Below are 11,080 nucleotides of genomic sequence, written 5' to 3'. Positions count from 1 at the left end.
GGACCTCAGGAGTGAGAAGAGATGAACCCGGCCACACTGGGCTACAGGGTGTTTGTGAGGTCATTATTCTAATGACCTCATCAGGGGGAATTGTAAAATTATGATATTATTTTATGCCATGTTATACCCCTAATTAAAGATTGTGAATTATTATGTAGTTTTAGTTTGCATTATTCTCCTGAATTAGAAGAAGCTGATAACTATTGCATTAGTTAAACTGATTTGCATTACATTAAATTGCTGACTTGTTGTGAATGAATGATATTGTTTTATGATGCATTATATTGCTGAGTTATAAGAAATACTGTTTGCAGAAGGTTATTGTCTAATTTGTCTGAGTAGAAGAGAACAGAGTGTGCTGGAGTTTTCTGCCCCATTTCAGCAGGAGCAGATGAACAGGGAGCCAAGGTCGTAGCTTAGGCGCTGTGTGAGAGAGACCATGTGAATGTTTAGGCTTTTTATGATAAGGTGGAGGCACCAGAGGTTATAAAAGTTTGAGCAATGCTCCACCATTTTGAGATTTTGAGGCTGTCTGCATCAGTGTCCATCTCCCACGTGTGTGATCATTAAATCATCGTTTGACTCAACCCGGCCGGACCAGTGTTGTTATTGTGGTTTTTTCTCTTGTCTCCATCCCCAATATTTTGAACCTTAACACAAGAAAAATACCTACATTTTGATGTATAATTTGTGTTAATGAAGGCAAAATTGAGCATTTGTTCGGACATGAAGAAGAGATTGAGAAAGCGACAATGCATGGTGTGTTTGGCGTCCATAGCAACCATAACAACCAATATTGATTGATGGAAGAGATTTTGAGACAGGGGTAAAAAAAAAAAAAAGGCAGAGAGAGCCCATTCTGTAGGCTCGCCTGTAGGCTTCTAGCAAGCGTAGCAAGTGAATTTCAGAGCCAGGGATTTTTTTTATTTTTTTTTTTTTGTGTCCCCAACATATGGTCCGCATGGGATTCGAACCACTGCCCTCTGTCCTCAATCTCTGCCATAGGGCCTGTCACGTTCCCATGAGCCACTCGGGCGGCCAGAATGACAGGGCAAAAGTGCTATATTTAAAGTGCACACCCGCGCAGCCGCACCCCAATTTTCGGCTCTTTTTCATTAGCTGGACACCAGGCCTTATCTAGTCAGCCGTTCCAACCACATCCCTGCCAATGTGTGCCTACTTCAAGCCGCATACAAGTGTAACGCTCACAATTTTCTGCTATCACTCTAAAAAGCAACTTAAGTGTTAGTGATGTCACACCTATGCGCCACTGCCCTCTGTGGAGAATGGGAGAAATGTGCTTGCACCTCAACCTATGGACTCAGACGGACATTCAATCATCATCTTCCTCACTCAAGGTAACCTTATGGCTTGTAGGAACACTGCACATGTATGATAAGACTGTAGCCGTTCAACCGGCCCTTGTAAGGTTGCTGAAGACAGTGAACACCGTGGAATTCTCAGTATCACTGTGGTCCTGGGTTTTTCCACTGTCCTGCTAAGTGCCTATGTAATTGTAACCAACATAGGAGAGAGACGTAACATCGTGGAAGAGACATAAAGTGAGTAAAAATGATCTAAATGCATTTAGAATATATTTAGAACTACAAATTACACGTTTCTTAGCAATTATTGTTTTTTATGTCAAGCTTCAAGCTAGCTTCTTTATTGGGGCTTGGGACCAGCAAAAGTGACCCGAAATTTGGTCTTTAAGTCTGGTCATTAGCGTGTCTGGACCCAAACTACACTGCAGGTCCCAAAGTCAAATGATCACTGAGAGTTAAAAATCTGTCTGAAGTTAGAAGTTAGCAGAGAGTTAGCTCGCTAGTTTCCGTCTAAATATAATATACCAGGTTCTGACTGAGGGATTTCTAAAACAAATTAAAAGGCACAGCTCTGCTATCACTTCTGACATACATGAAGACAGGAAAGTAAGCAGCAGTGATGTTTGTAGGGTTACTGAAGTTTTGCTAGCTGGTATATAGTGATGTGATATGTGACTAGCGAAACAGCTATGTTAGCATAACATTAACACAGTGATGAAGGGGAACTTTTTTCCCACTGGATAAGAGTTAAGGTGAGGGTTCCCGATGGTTAGGGACAAATGCAGTGGCATGGCAGGATGCTGTAAACGGACCAAACTTCAGTCAAGAGAACAACTGAGATAATCCATCCACATACAGGTTAGTCATTAATGTGCTGCTGCATTGCCTGGGCTGTAGTTACATGGTAAGGTTTTAAAAACTGAGCTTTAAAATGAATAGTTGTAATAAAAACTGAGAGAGGCCGACAGTGATCGCTTACTTTTTGTAAGGGGCTTGTTGAGATTAAATAGAACAAGTTACAAAGCATTAAAACATGTTAAAAACACAACAGCCTTATTAAACGCAGAGTAGTTTGGGCCCAGAAGTAGGATTGATCACGTCATCACTTAAAGACCGGATAGACACACGGTGAAGTTACTCATGTTTACTGTTGTTGCCACTTTCTAAATGTAGCAGGATGAATATTATATGTACTGGTTGATCCCACTTTTAGTCAGGCGCATTTTGAGGAGAAATAACTTTGCTCGTTATCAAATTATCAGTATCTCTGGAAACATTTAATACATTGTGATGGTTTAAATGCTCAGTCGTTTTCTCTTGTAGAATTCATATTCATAATAATATTTAGACAGCGGCACTATAGGTGTTGGCAGTTTTTGCAGTTTTACAAGCCCTCACGGTAAAAATATGGAATTAAATGTCACTAATGGGCTCTTCTCAAAAAAATCAGCGTCTGTGTCACACTGATTTTGATTAACTGACTTATTTTATTGTAATCAAACCTATTTTGATATTGTTGTCTTGTTTTTCCTTTAGCGAGGTGGTTTCCTTCCAATTGTAGCAGTACCAGTACGTCTGCCAGCTCCAGGTAGAGCTCCAGTGACCAGGAAGACCTCAGCATTCACCAATTCCTGCTGAATTACCGCAAACAGAAAGAACTGACAGAGGGCATTGGAATAGAGGATGATTATAACACTGAAGACCAAGGTAATAGGTCTGTCTAAGGGCCAGTGGAATATAAGCTATATGTTGTAGTGGTGATTATTTTAGATTAGGGCTGCCACGATTAGTCGACTAGTCACGATTACGTCGACTATCAAAATCGTCGACGACTGATTTAATAGTCGACGCCTCGTTTGAAGCATCACAAAAGACGCAGGAATAAGTAGTAGGATTTAAGAGTGTAATAACGGACTGAAATAGAAGATGGCAGCACTGTATGTACAAGGATGCCAGCTGCCGTTAAACCCCAAAGAAGAAGAAGCTGTATCCCAGAATTCATAGCGCAGCGCAGCTCAGTTTACAACAATGGCGGCAGCTAGTTAGTTTTAATATTACTCTTATTATTCTTTCTGGGTCACAAAATAAACGATTAAAATATTTTCAGGCGAGAATGTAGCTGTGTAAACCTCAAATATTTGCTCAGTTTATCAAGACACCACACGTTTTCGGAGACGTCTGTTACCCACTAGTTCGATAGCTAACTGGGGGCAAGGCTCACTAGGGCTGTATCCCAATTCAGGGTCTGCAGCCAAAGTACGCAGCCTCAACGATCCTCAAGGGCCGCGTACTTAAAGACTGCTAAGGCCGGAAGTGCGAGGCTTGTGAAATGGGACGGTCTAGCCCAGGTTTCCTAGCAACCATGATACTAACAGCTGGAAACGTTTCATACAGCTTTGTTTGACAGAAATGAAGGAGAAAATCTTTTGTTCATTTGTTTGTTTGTTTCTACATGAGCTTTGATCATTCTCTGTAAGATTAAGCTCAGCTATTGAACGGCGTATATTTTAAAGTAAAGGCTTTAAAACCAAGTTAGTACAAACGTCACTAATGTCACATAACTTTGCCGACATGTGGCCAACAGTAATGTTTTAATGTTCTTCGTTATTAAACATTTGTACATAAATAAGTGACATAATATTCAGTACTTAAAGTTTACTCTTCGGGCGCCCCTCATCCGCTGTTTTTTTCGGCAAAATTATCCACACCCACCGCCGCGCTATGCATTCTGGGATATGTTGGGCCAACGAAGTCTACACCGCCACGTCCTTAAAATTCAGGGAAATGAAGGACGCATTTGAGGGCCGCATTTCGAGCAGCCTTTCGAGCAGAATCCCGGAGCCACCATTCTCCCAAATTTCCACCTGGACAACAAAATTGAAAAACCATATTGCAGAATTCATAGCACGGCCCAGCCAATTCCAGTTTACAACAATGGCGGCAGCAACTTAGTTTTAATATTACTCTTATTTCTCTTTCTGGGTCGCAAAAAACAAAAACAAAACTTTTAACATATTTTCAGGTGAGAATGTAGCTGTGTAAACTTCAAATATCTGAGCCGATCGACACATCGTCTTCAAACCCCCGCGATCTTTCACCACTCGGGTTAAACATGATATATAAGTCACTTTGATAACTTAAAAATGTTATTGTTTGGCTTTTTCAGTGTTTTATTTGTTCGTGAGTAAATCGGTTTGGCTGAGATTAAAGTTATTAGATTAGATTAAATTAAATTTAACTTTATTAATCCCTCGGGAGGGTTCCTCCGGGGTTTTCACACAGCTGAATAAACATCAAACAGAAAACTAATTAAACAAAGTGTGAGACGGTCGAGAGTTTACGCCAGCGCCCGGTTATATTTTAGATAGCAAGGAGCAGACGGCAGTTTCACTCCACCGAGGGAACTCATGACGTACTACCCGGCTTTCTTTAGACCGCGAAGGGCGGGTCCTCAGGTGGAAGCAGCCTCTGAATTTGGACACCCCCGCTGTTTCCGGGCCGGCTAATAATAACGGTGACATTTAACGTATTTTATCCGATAAATAAACCCTGTAAAATGTATTTATCACCCCCCCCAACAGCCCTTTTGAATGTCTCCCTAATTCTGAGGTCTCAAGGTTGGGAAAGTATAGCCACCACACCTCACTGTTGGAGCACTTTTTTGCCACATGTATTGCAAACCATGTCTCAGCTGTTTGTGGAGGTAAAATACGTCCGCACAATTACGCTCAGCCATTGTTGTGAGTGCGCGCGCCAAGGGGCTACGAGACATTTATACAGCCGTATTTCGCACATGACTATGAAAGGCGGAAGAGGAAGTAGTTCCTTTGAATGTAGACAATCCGAATGTTATAGTTTCTTTCCACTGTGTTGCTGTTAATGATAAACTACAAATTTACCCTAAATTACTAAAAAATATCGATATTTTAATGTGAGAATCGATTCTAGAACATAAATGACTGGTATCGGAGGAATCGATATTTCAGGATTGATCCGCACATCACTAGCCGTCAGCAGTGTTCATGGGTCTGTGTGCAGCCATGGTTCCTGCTGCTGTTATCGTTTGTGCAAAGGCATGAAACATGCTTGTGGTGTTTGCATATAGTATTAGCTATACTGCTTTTAATATGGTTCTACTGCTCTTGCTCTTGTCATCATTCTCAAAGTTGGAGGAATTTTCATTTTAGCATTGATAACCTTAGCTACTAAAACTGAATTCTGTGTCCTTTGTAGTGCAAAGGAGGATTTACCACCTAACATTTTCAGCCTTTCTGTACTTCAGGAAGCAGAGGACAGAGTCAAGCAGAAAGGATTTTACTCAAAATGGTGAAGGAGGAGTCAGTCTTCTTGCTGTCAGGAAGGCCAGACATAGGAGCAGGAAGGTGAAAGCTCAAAAGCCGGCGTCTTGTATTTCAAGTCCCACAACTTCAGAGCCCTAGCTAACACAGTACTTCTCATCCATAATGGAATTAAGGTAAAGTTGGTCTACTGTCTGGCCCTCCTCCACCCCATCTCCTGCACTTAAGTAGAAGTACAGATACTTGTGTTAAAAAAACTAATCCAGTAAAAGTACTGAGTCAACTTCTTTACTCAAGTTAAAGTGAAAAAATACAGTCTCTGAAATCAAAGTAAGAAAGTCCTTACTTCTACCATCCATCTACCATCTATTTTTATGCTCAAGTAACTCGATCTTCAGCGATATAAATATAAAACTAATATAATATTAGTACATGACAATACAAATGATCATCGAAGCTAAATTCTAGTTCTAAAGAACAAAGTGGTGTTAGGTGTGGCTGTGTGCAGACAGGAATAGGACCCAAGGTGCAGACTCCGGAGACAGAACTTAAACCAAAACAGCTTTAATGCTGAACTCAAACATAACATAACTGGGAAAAAAAGGTCAAAAATAAACTAACACCAGCGGATTGACAAAACACACAGCAAAATAAACGGTAGATCGCGACACGGACACAGAGAAACACAGGGCTTAAATACACAGAGGGAGCAATCAGGGAATGGGTAACAGGAGGGAAACACAGCTGGGGCAAATCAGGCCTAACGAGACAAGGGGAAGCAAAACCAGACACATTAACATCAGACATAGACTTTCAAAGTAAAACAGGAAACACATAACACAGACTGAACAAAGACACAGACTCGCACGCACTGCAACAGAGGGAACAGAGACGTGGGACCAGGGCAGACACAAACACTGACTGGACACGGGGATATAGCCACTAAGGACACACAGAGACGCGAACTAGACAAGGGGATACAGCTGACAGGGGAGACAGAGCAGCTAGAGAAGACAGAGACATAAACTATAAGACAGAACTCAAAGAAACCAAAGACTAGAAAGTGTAAATAATATAATAAACTCAAAACCCCTGGGTCAACGACCCAGGCATCCTAACAGTACCCCCCCCCCCCCTTAAGGGCTGGCTTCCAGACAGCCCAAACCAAAACATCAAAACAAAACAAAAACAACCCAACCAGGGTGGGCGGCGGGGGAAACAGGATGGAGGGCTCGAAACAAACCAAACAAGGAGCCAGAAACTAAAAAAAAAAAAAAGAACAAACAACGGAGCCTGGAAAGCAACAGAACAAAACACAGGAACAAAGTCCAAAACAACAGCACCAAGGCCCAGGCATAGTCCAAAAGCAAACAAACAAAAGAGCTCACGAAAGGCGCAGAGGCCCAGGCAATAGTCTCAAAAAAGTTCAGGGGGGCCGGCCCGGAGGCTAACGGCACAACAGTCCAAACCCGGGCAGGTCAGGGGGGCGGCCCGGAGGCTGATGGTCCAAGAGCCCAGAAAACAGGTCAGGAGGCCGGCCAGGCGAGAGGCACCGGCCAGGCGGGAGGCACCGGTGGCGACCGAGCAGATCAGGAGGCCGGCCGGGCGGGAGGCACCGACGGCGACCGAGCAGATCAGGAGGCCGGCCGGGCGGGAGGCACCGACGACGACCGAGCAGATCAGGAGGCCGGCCGGGCGGGAGGCACCGACGACGACCGAGCAGATCAGGAGGCCGGCCGGGCGGGAGGCACCGACGGCGACGTAGTTCAGGGGGCCGTCCATGACGGCAATGGCGTCCAGTCATCGGCCGGACAGGACGTGCAGGACGAGCAGGCCGGACAGGACGAGCAGGACGTGCAGGACGAGCAGGACGTGCAGGCCGGACAAGATGTGCAGGAACAGACAGCATGGAGACCTCAGGAGCAGACGAAGCTGAACACTCGGAGGCCGGACCAGGCAGAGCTGCAGAGGCTGAGGTCCGATCAGGCGGAGCTGCAGAGGCTGAGGTCCGGACCAGGCGGAGCTGCAGACTCGGGGGCCGGACCAGGTGGTGGAGCCGGTGGTGGCTGAACGGCCTTGCCAGAACCATCAGCAGACACTGGGACGTGCTGGCTGGGTCCTCCCGGACCCCCAGCTGACGAGGCAAGAGGCTGAACGGGCCCCTTGGATCCTCCAGCAGGAAGAGTCGGCTGAAGCGGTTCCTCGGACCCTCCAGCGGAGACAGGTGGCTGAACGGGCCCCTCGGACCCTCCAGCAGAGACAGGAGGCTGAACGGGCCCCTCGGACCCTCCAGCAGGACGAGTCGGCTGAAGCGGTTCCTCGGACCCTCCAGCGGAGACAGGTGGCTGAACGGGCCCCTCGGACCCTCCAGCAGAGACAGGTGGCTGAACGGGCCCCTCGGACCCTCCAGCAGAGACAGGAGGGTGAACTGGCCCCTCGGATCCTCCAGCAGGAAGAGACGGCTGAAGCGATTCCTCGGACCCTCCAGCAGAGACAAGTGGCTGAAGCGGTTCCTCGGACCCTCCAGCAGAGACAGGTGGCCGAACGGGCCCCTCGGACCCTCCAGCTGACGAGGCGTGAGGCTGAACGGGCTCCTCGGGCCCTCCAGCTGACGTGGCGTGAGGCTGAACGGGCTCCTCGGGCCCTCCAGCTGACGAGGCGTGAGGCTGAACGGGCTCCCCGGGCCCTCCAGCTGACGTGGCGTGAGGCTGAACGGGCTCCCCGGGCCCTCCAGCTGACGAGGCGTGAGGCTGAACGGGCTCCTCGGGCCCTCCAGCTGACGTGGCGTGAGGCTGAACGGGCTCCTCGGGTCCTCCAGCTGACGAGGCGTGAGGCTGAACGGATGACCGAGGAGAGGAGCGACGGTGGCGTCGCTTCCTTTTAGACGAGGGAACAGGAACCGGTGGAGAAACGGAGACCATCCTCTGACCACACAGCCGCCAGAAAAAAGGCAGGCGAACGGACAGGCGAACAAGGTCCCGGCTGGCGTGAGGAAGGGGAGGAAGCCTGCAGTGGCGATGAGGCAGAGTGTGCGTTGCCCTGCGGCAGCGGTGGGGAAGATGTAGTGAGGGAGAGAGCAAGCTCACTAGCCCTGACTTGCTCTCTCCAGGCAGTTATGGTGTTCCCCAACTCAGTGTCCTTAGCAAACTGGCTAAGCCGGGGATTATGCCGAATGATGGCCTCCACCGCGCTCAGCCCCACTGCCATGGTCCTTAAATCCGAGGACTGGGCGATGCGGTCGAGCAGGCTCACCAGCCGCTCCATCTCGCCGCTGAACTCTGAGAAAAAGGAGTCTGCAGGGTCCATGTTCTGGTTGCGATCTTCTGTTAGGTGTGGCTGTGTGCAGACAGGAATAGGACCCAAGGTGCAGACTCCGGAGACAGAACTTAAACCAAAACAGCTTTAATGCTGAACTCAAACATAACATAACTGGGAAAAAAAGGTCAAGAATAAACTAACACCAGCGGATTGACAAAACACACAGCAAAATAAACGGTAGATCGCGACACGGACACAGAGAAACACAGGGCTTAAATACACAGAGGGAGCAATCAGGGAATGGGTAACAGGAGGGAAACACAGCTGGGGCAAATCAGGCCTAACGAGACAAGGGGAAGCAAAACCAGACACATTAACATCAGACATAGACTTTCAAAGTAAAACAGGAAACACATAACACAGACTGAACAAAGACACAGACTCGCACGCACTGCAACAGAGGGAACAGAGACGTGGGACCAGGGCAGACACAAACACTGACTGGACACGGGGATATAGCCACTAAGGACACACAGAGACGCGAACTAGACAAGGGGATACAGCTGACAGGGGAGACAGAGCAGCTAGAGAAGACAGAGACATAAACTATAAGACAGAACTCAAAGAAACCAAAGACTAGAAAGTGTAAATAATATAATAAACTCAAAACCCCTGGGTCAACGACCCAGGCATCCTAACAAGTGGGGGAACACTAGGATCTGTTGTAGTGGCTCAGCGTGGGGAAAATACTAATAGCTCACAATAATAATGGGCTGTGATCAGCTGACCTGCTGTTATTTGTGGATTTACACAAGTGAATTCAACAAAATGTAAGCAGATGTTTCACATCTGGGCTGAGTTCCAACATTTTTCTGTATATTGTCTTTATATCAGACAGTATGAAGTTGGTATGAACTTAAATATAAATGAATCTCTGCTACACTTGATGTAACCTTTCGCTGACCACCACAGTCACTGTGATTTCTCCACGTTAATGGTAAATGGACTGGTTCTTATACAGCGCTTTTCTACTCTGAGTACTCAAAGCGCTTCATACAACTTGCCTCATTCACACCAATTCATTTTTCTGCATAAGTGCTTTCTATCTAACAGTCACACACATGTATATGTCATTCATACTCTGATGGACACATCGGAGAACAACTTGGGATTAGTATCTTTCCCAAGGATATTTGGCATGTATACTACTTTCCACATCCTGCTCTACATTGTCACATTACATGTGTAAATCTGCAGTTTATTTCACTGATTACAACACACTGCACTCGTTCCGGCCCAATTTGACTCCTGAGTATGAACACAATCACTGCAGTACTTTCAGCTTTCTCTTTCATCTCTCTGTACCTCAGGAGTTTGATCCACAATGAAAAAACAGCGCACTCTAATGGCTTCAAGCTGGAATTTGAGCTCACTCAACAGACCAATGGACATCAGATTCCTGTTATGCCTTGTGCCACAGCTGACTGTGATCTTGAGTGGGCTGAACTACTGACACAAGTGTCAGTTTTTCTGCTCTAGTAAATGAAAGAAATCTTTTTCAGCATAAAGTGCAGTAAATACATGTGTCAAGGTTCAGATATCTCATTACTCAAACTGTCTTATAATGAAAAAAGAGAGCTCTTTAATCACTGTAAAATCAGAAATTTCTATAGTTGTGAAATAACAGAAAGATCTCTATCATTTAAACATTTATTTATTGACTGTCTGTCCATGGTGTTACTGTGTCTGCTTGTGAGTCTGTCTGTTGAGTTCAGTGTCTTGTCTGGTTCTTTGTGTCTGTAAGTTTCCTGTTATATTCTGAAGGTCTTTGTCTCATGTGAGTGTGGTCAGTTTACGTTTCCCCTGTCTCGTCAGCTCTGATTTGTCCCAGGTGTGTTCCCCTCCTGTCTCCCATCCCTTGGTTACTGCTGTGTGTATTTAAGCCCTGTGTGTTCTCTTGCCTGTTGCTAGTTCGTCTGCGTTAATTCCCTGTGTCAACCTGTGTTCCTCCCTGCGTATTTCTATGTTCCCGGGTCTCCAGTTAGCGCTTCAGGTTCGTTTTGTTAGTTTTCTACAGTTTAGGTTATGCTTAGTTTCCTACACACCTCCGCCGTTTCTGTTTGTATCTCCATCTTCTCAATAAAACTCTCCTGCATCTCAGCTGCCAGCATCTTGGGTCCTAGTTAAATTCCACACAGC

This window comes from Rhamphochromis longiceps, linkage group LG20, assembly GCF_057381845.1.
Source record: "Rhamphochromis longiceps isolate RC_006_pf linkage group LG20, R_longiceps_female_GT1.1, whole genome shotgun sequence".
Classification (NCBI taxonomy): domain Eukaryota; kingdom Metazoa; phylum Chordata; class Actinopteri; order Cichliformes; family Cichlidae; genus Rhamphochromis; species Rhamphochromis longiceps.
This window is presented reverse-complemented; position numbering follows the sequence as displayed.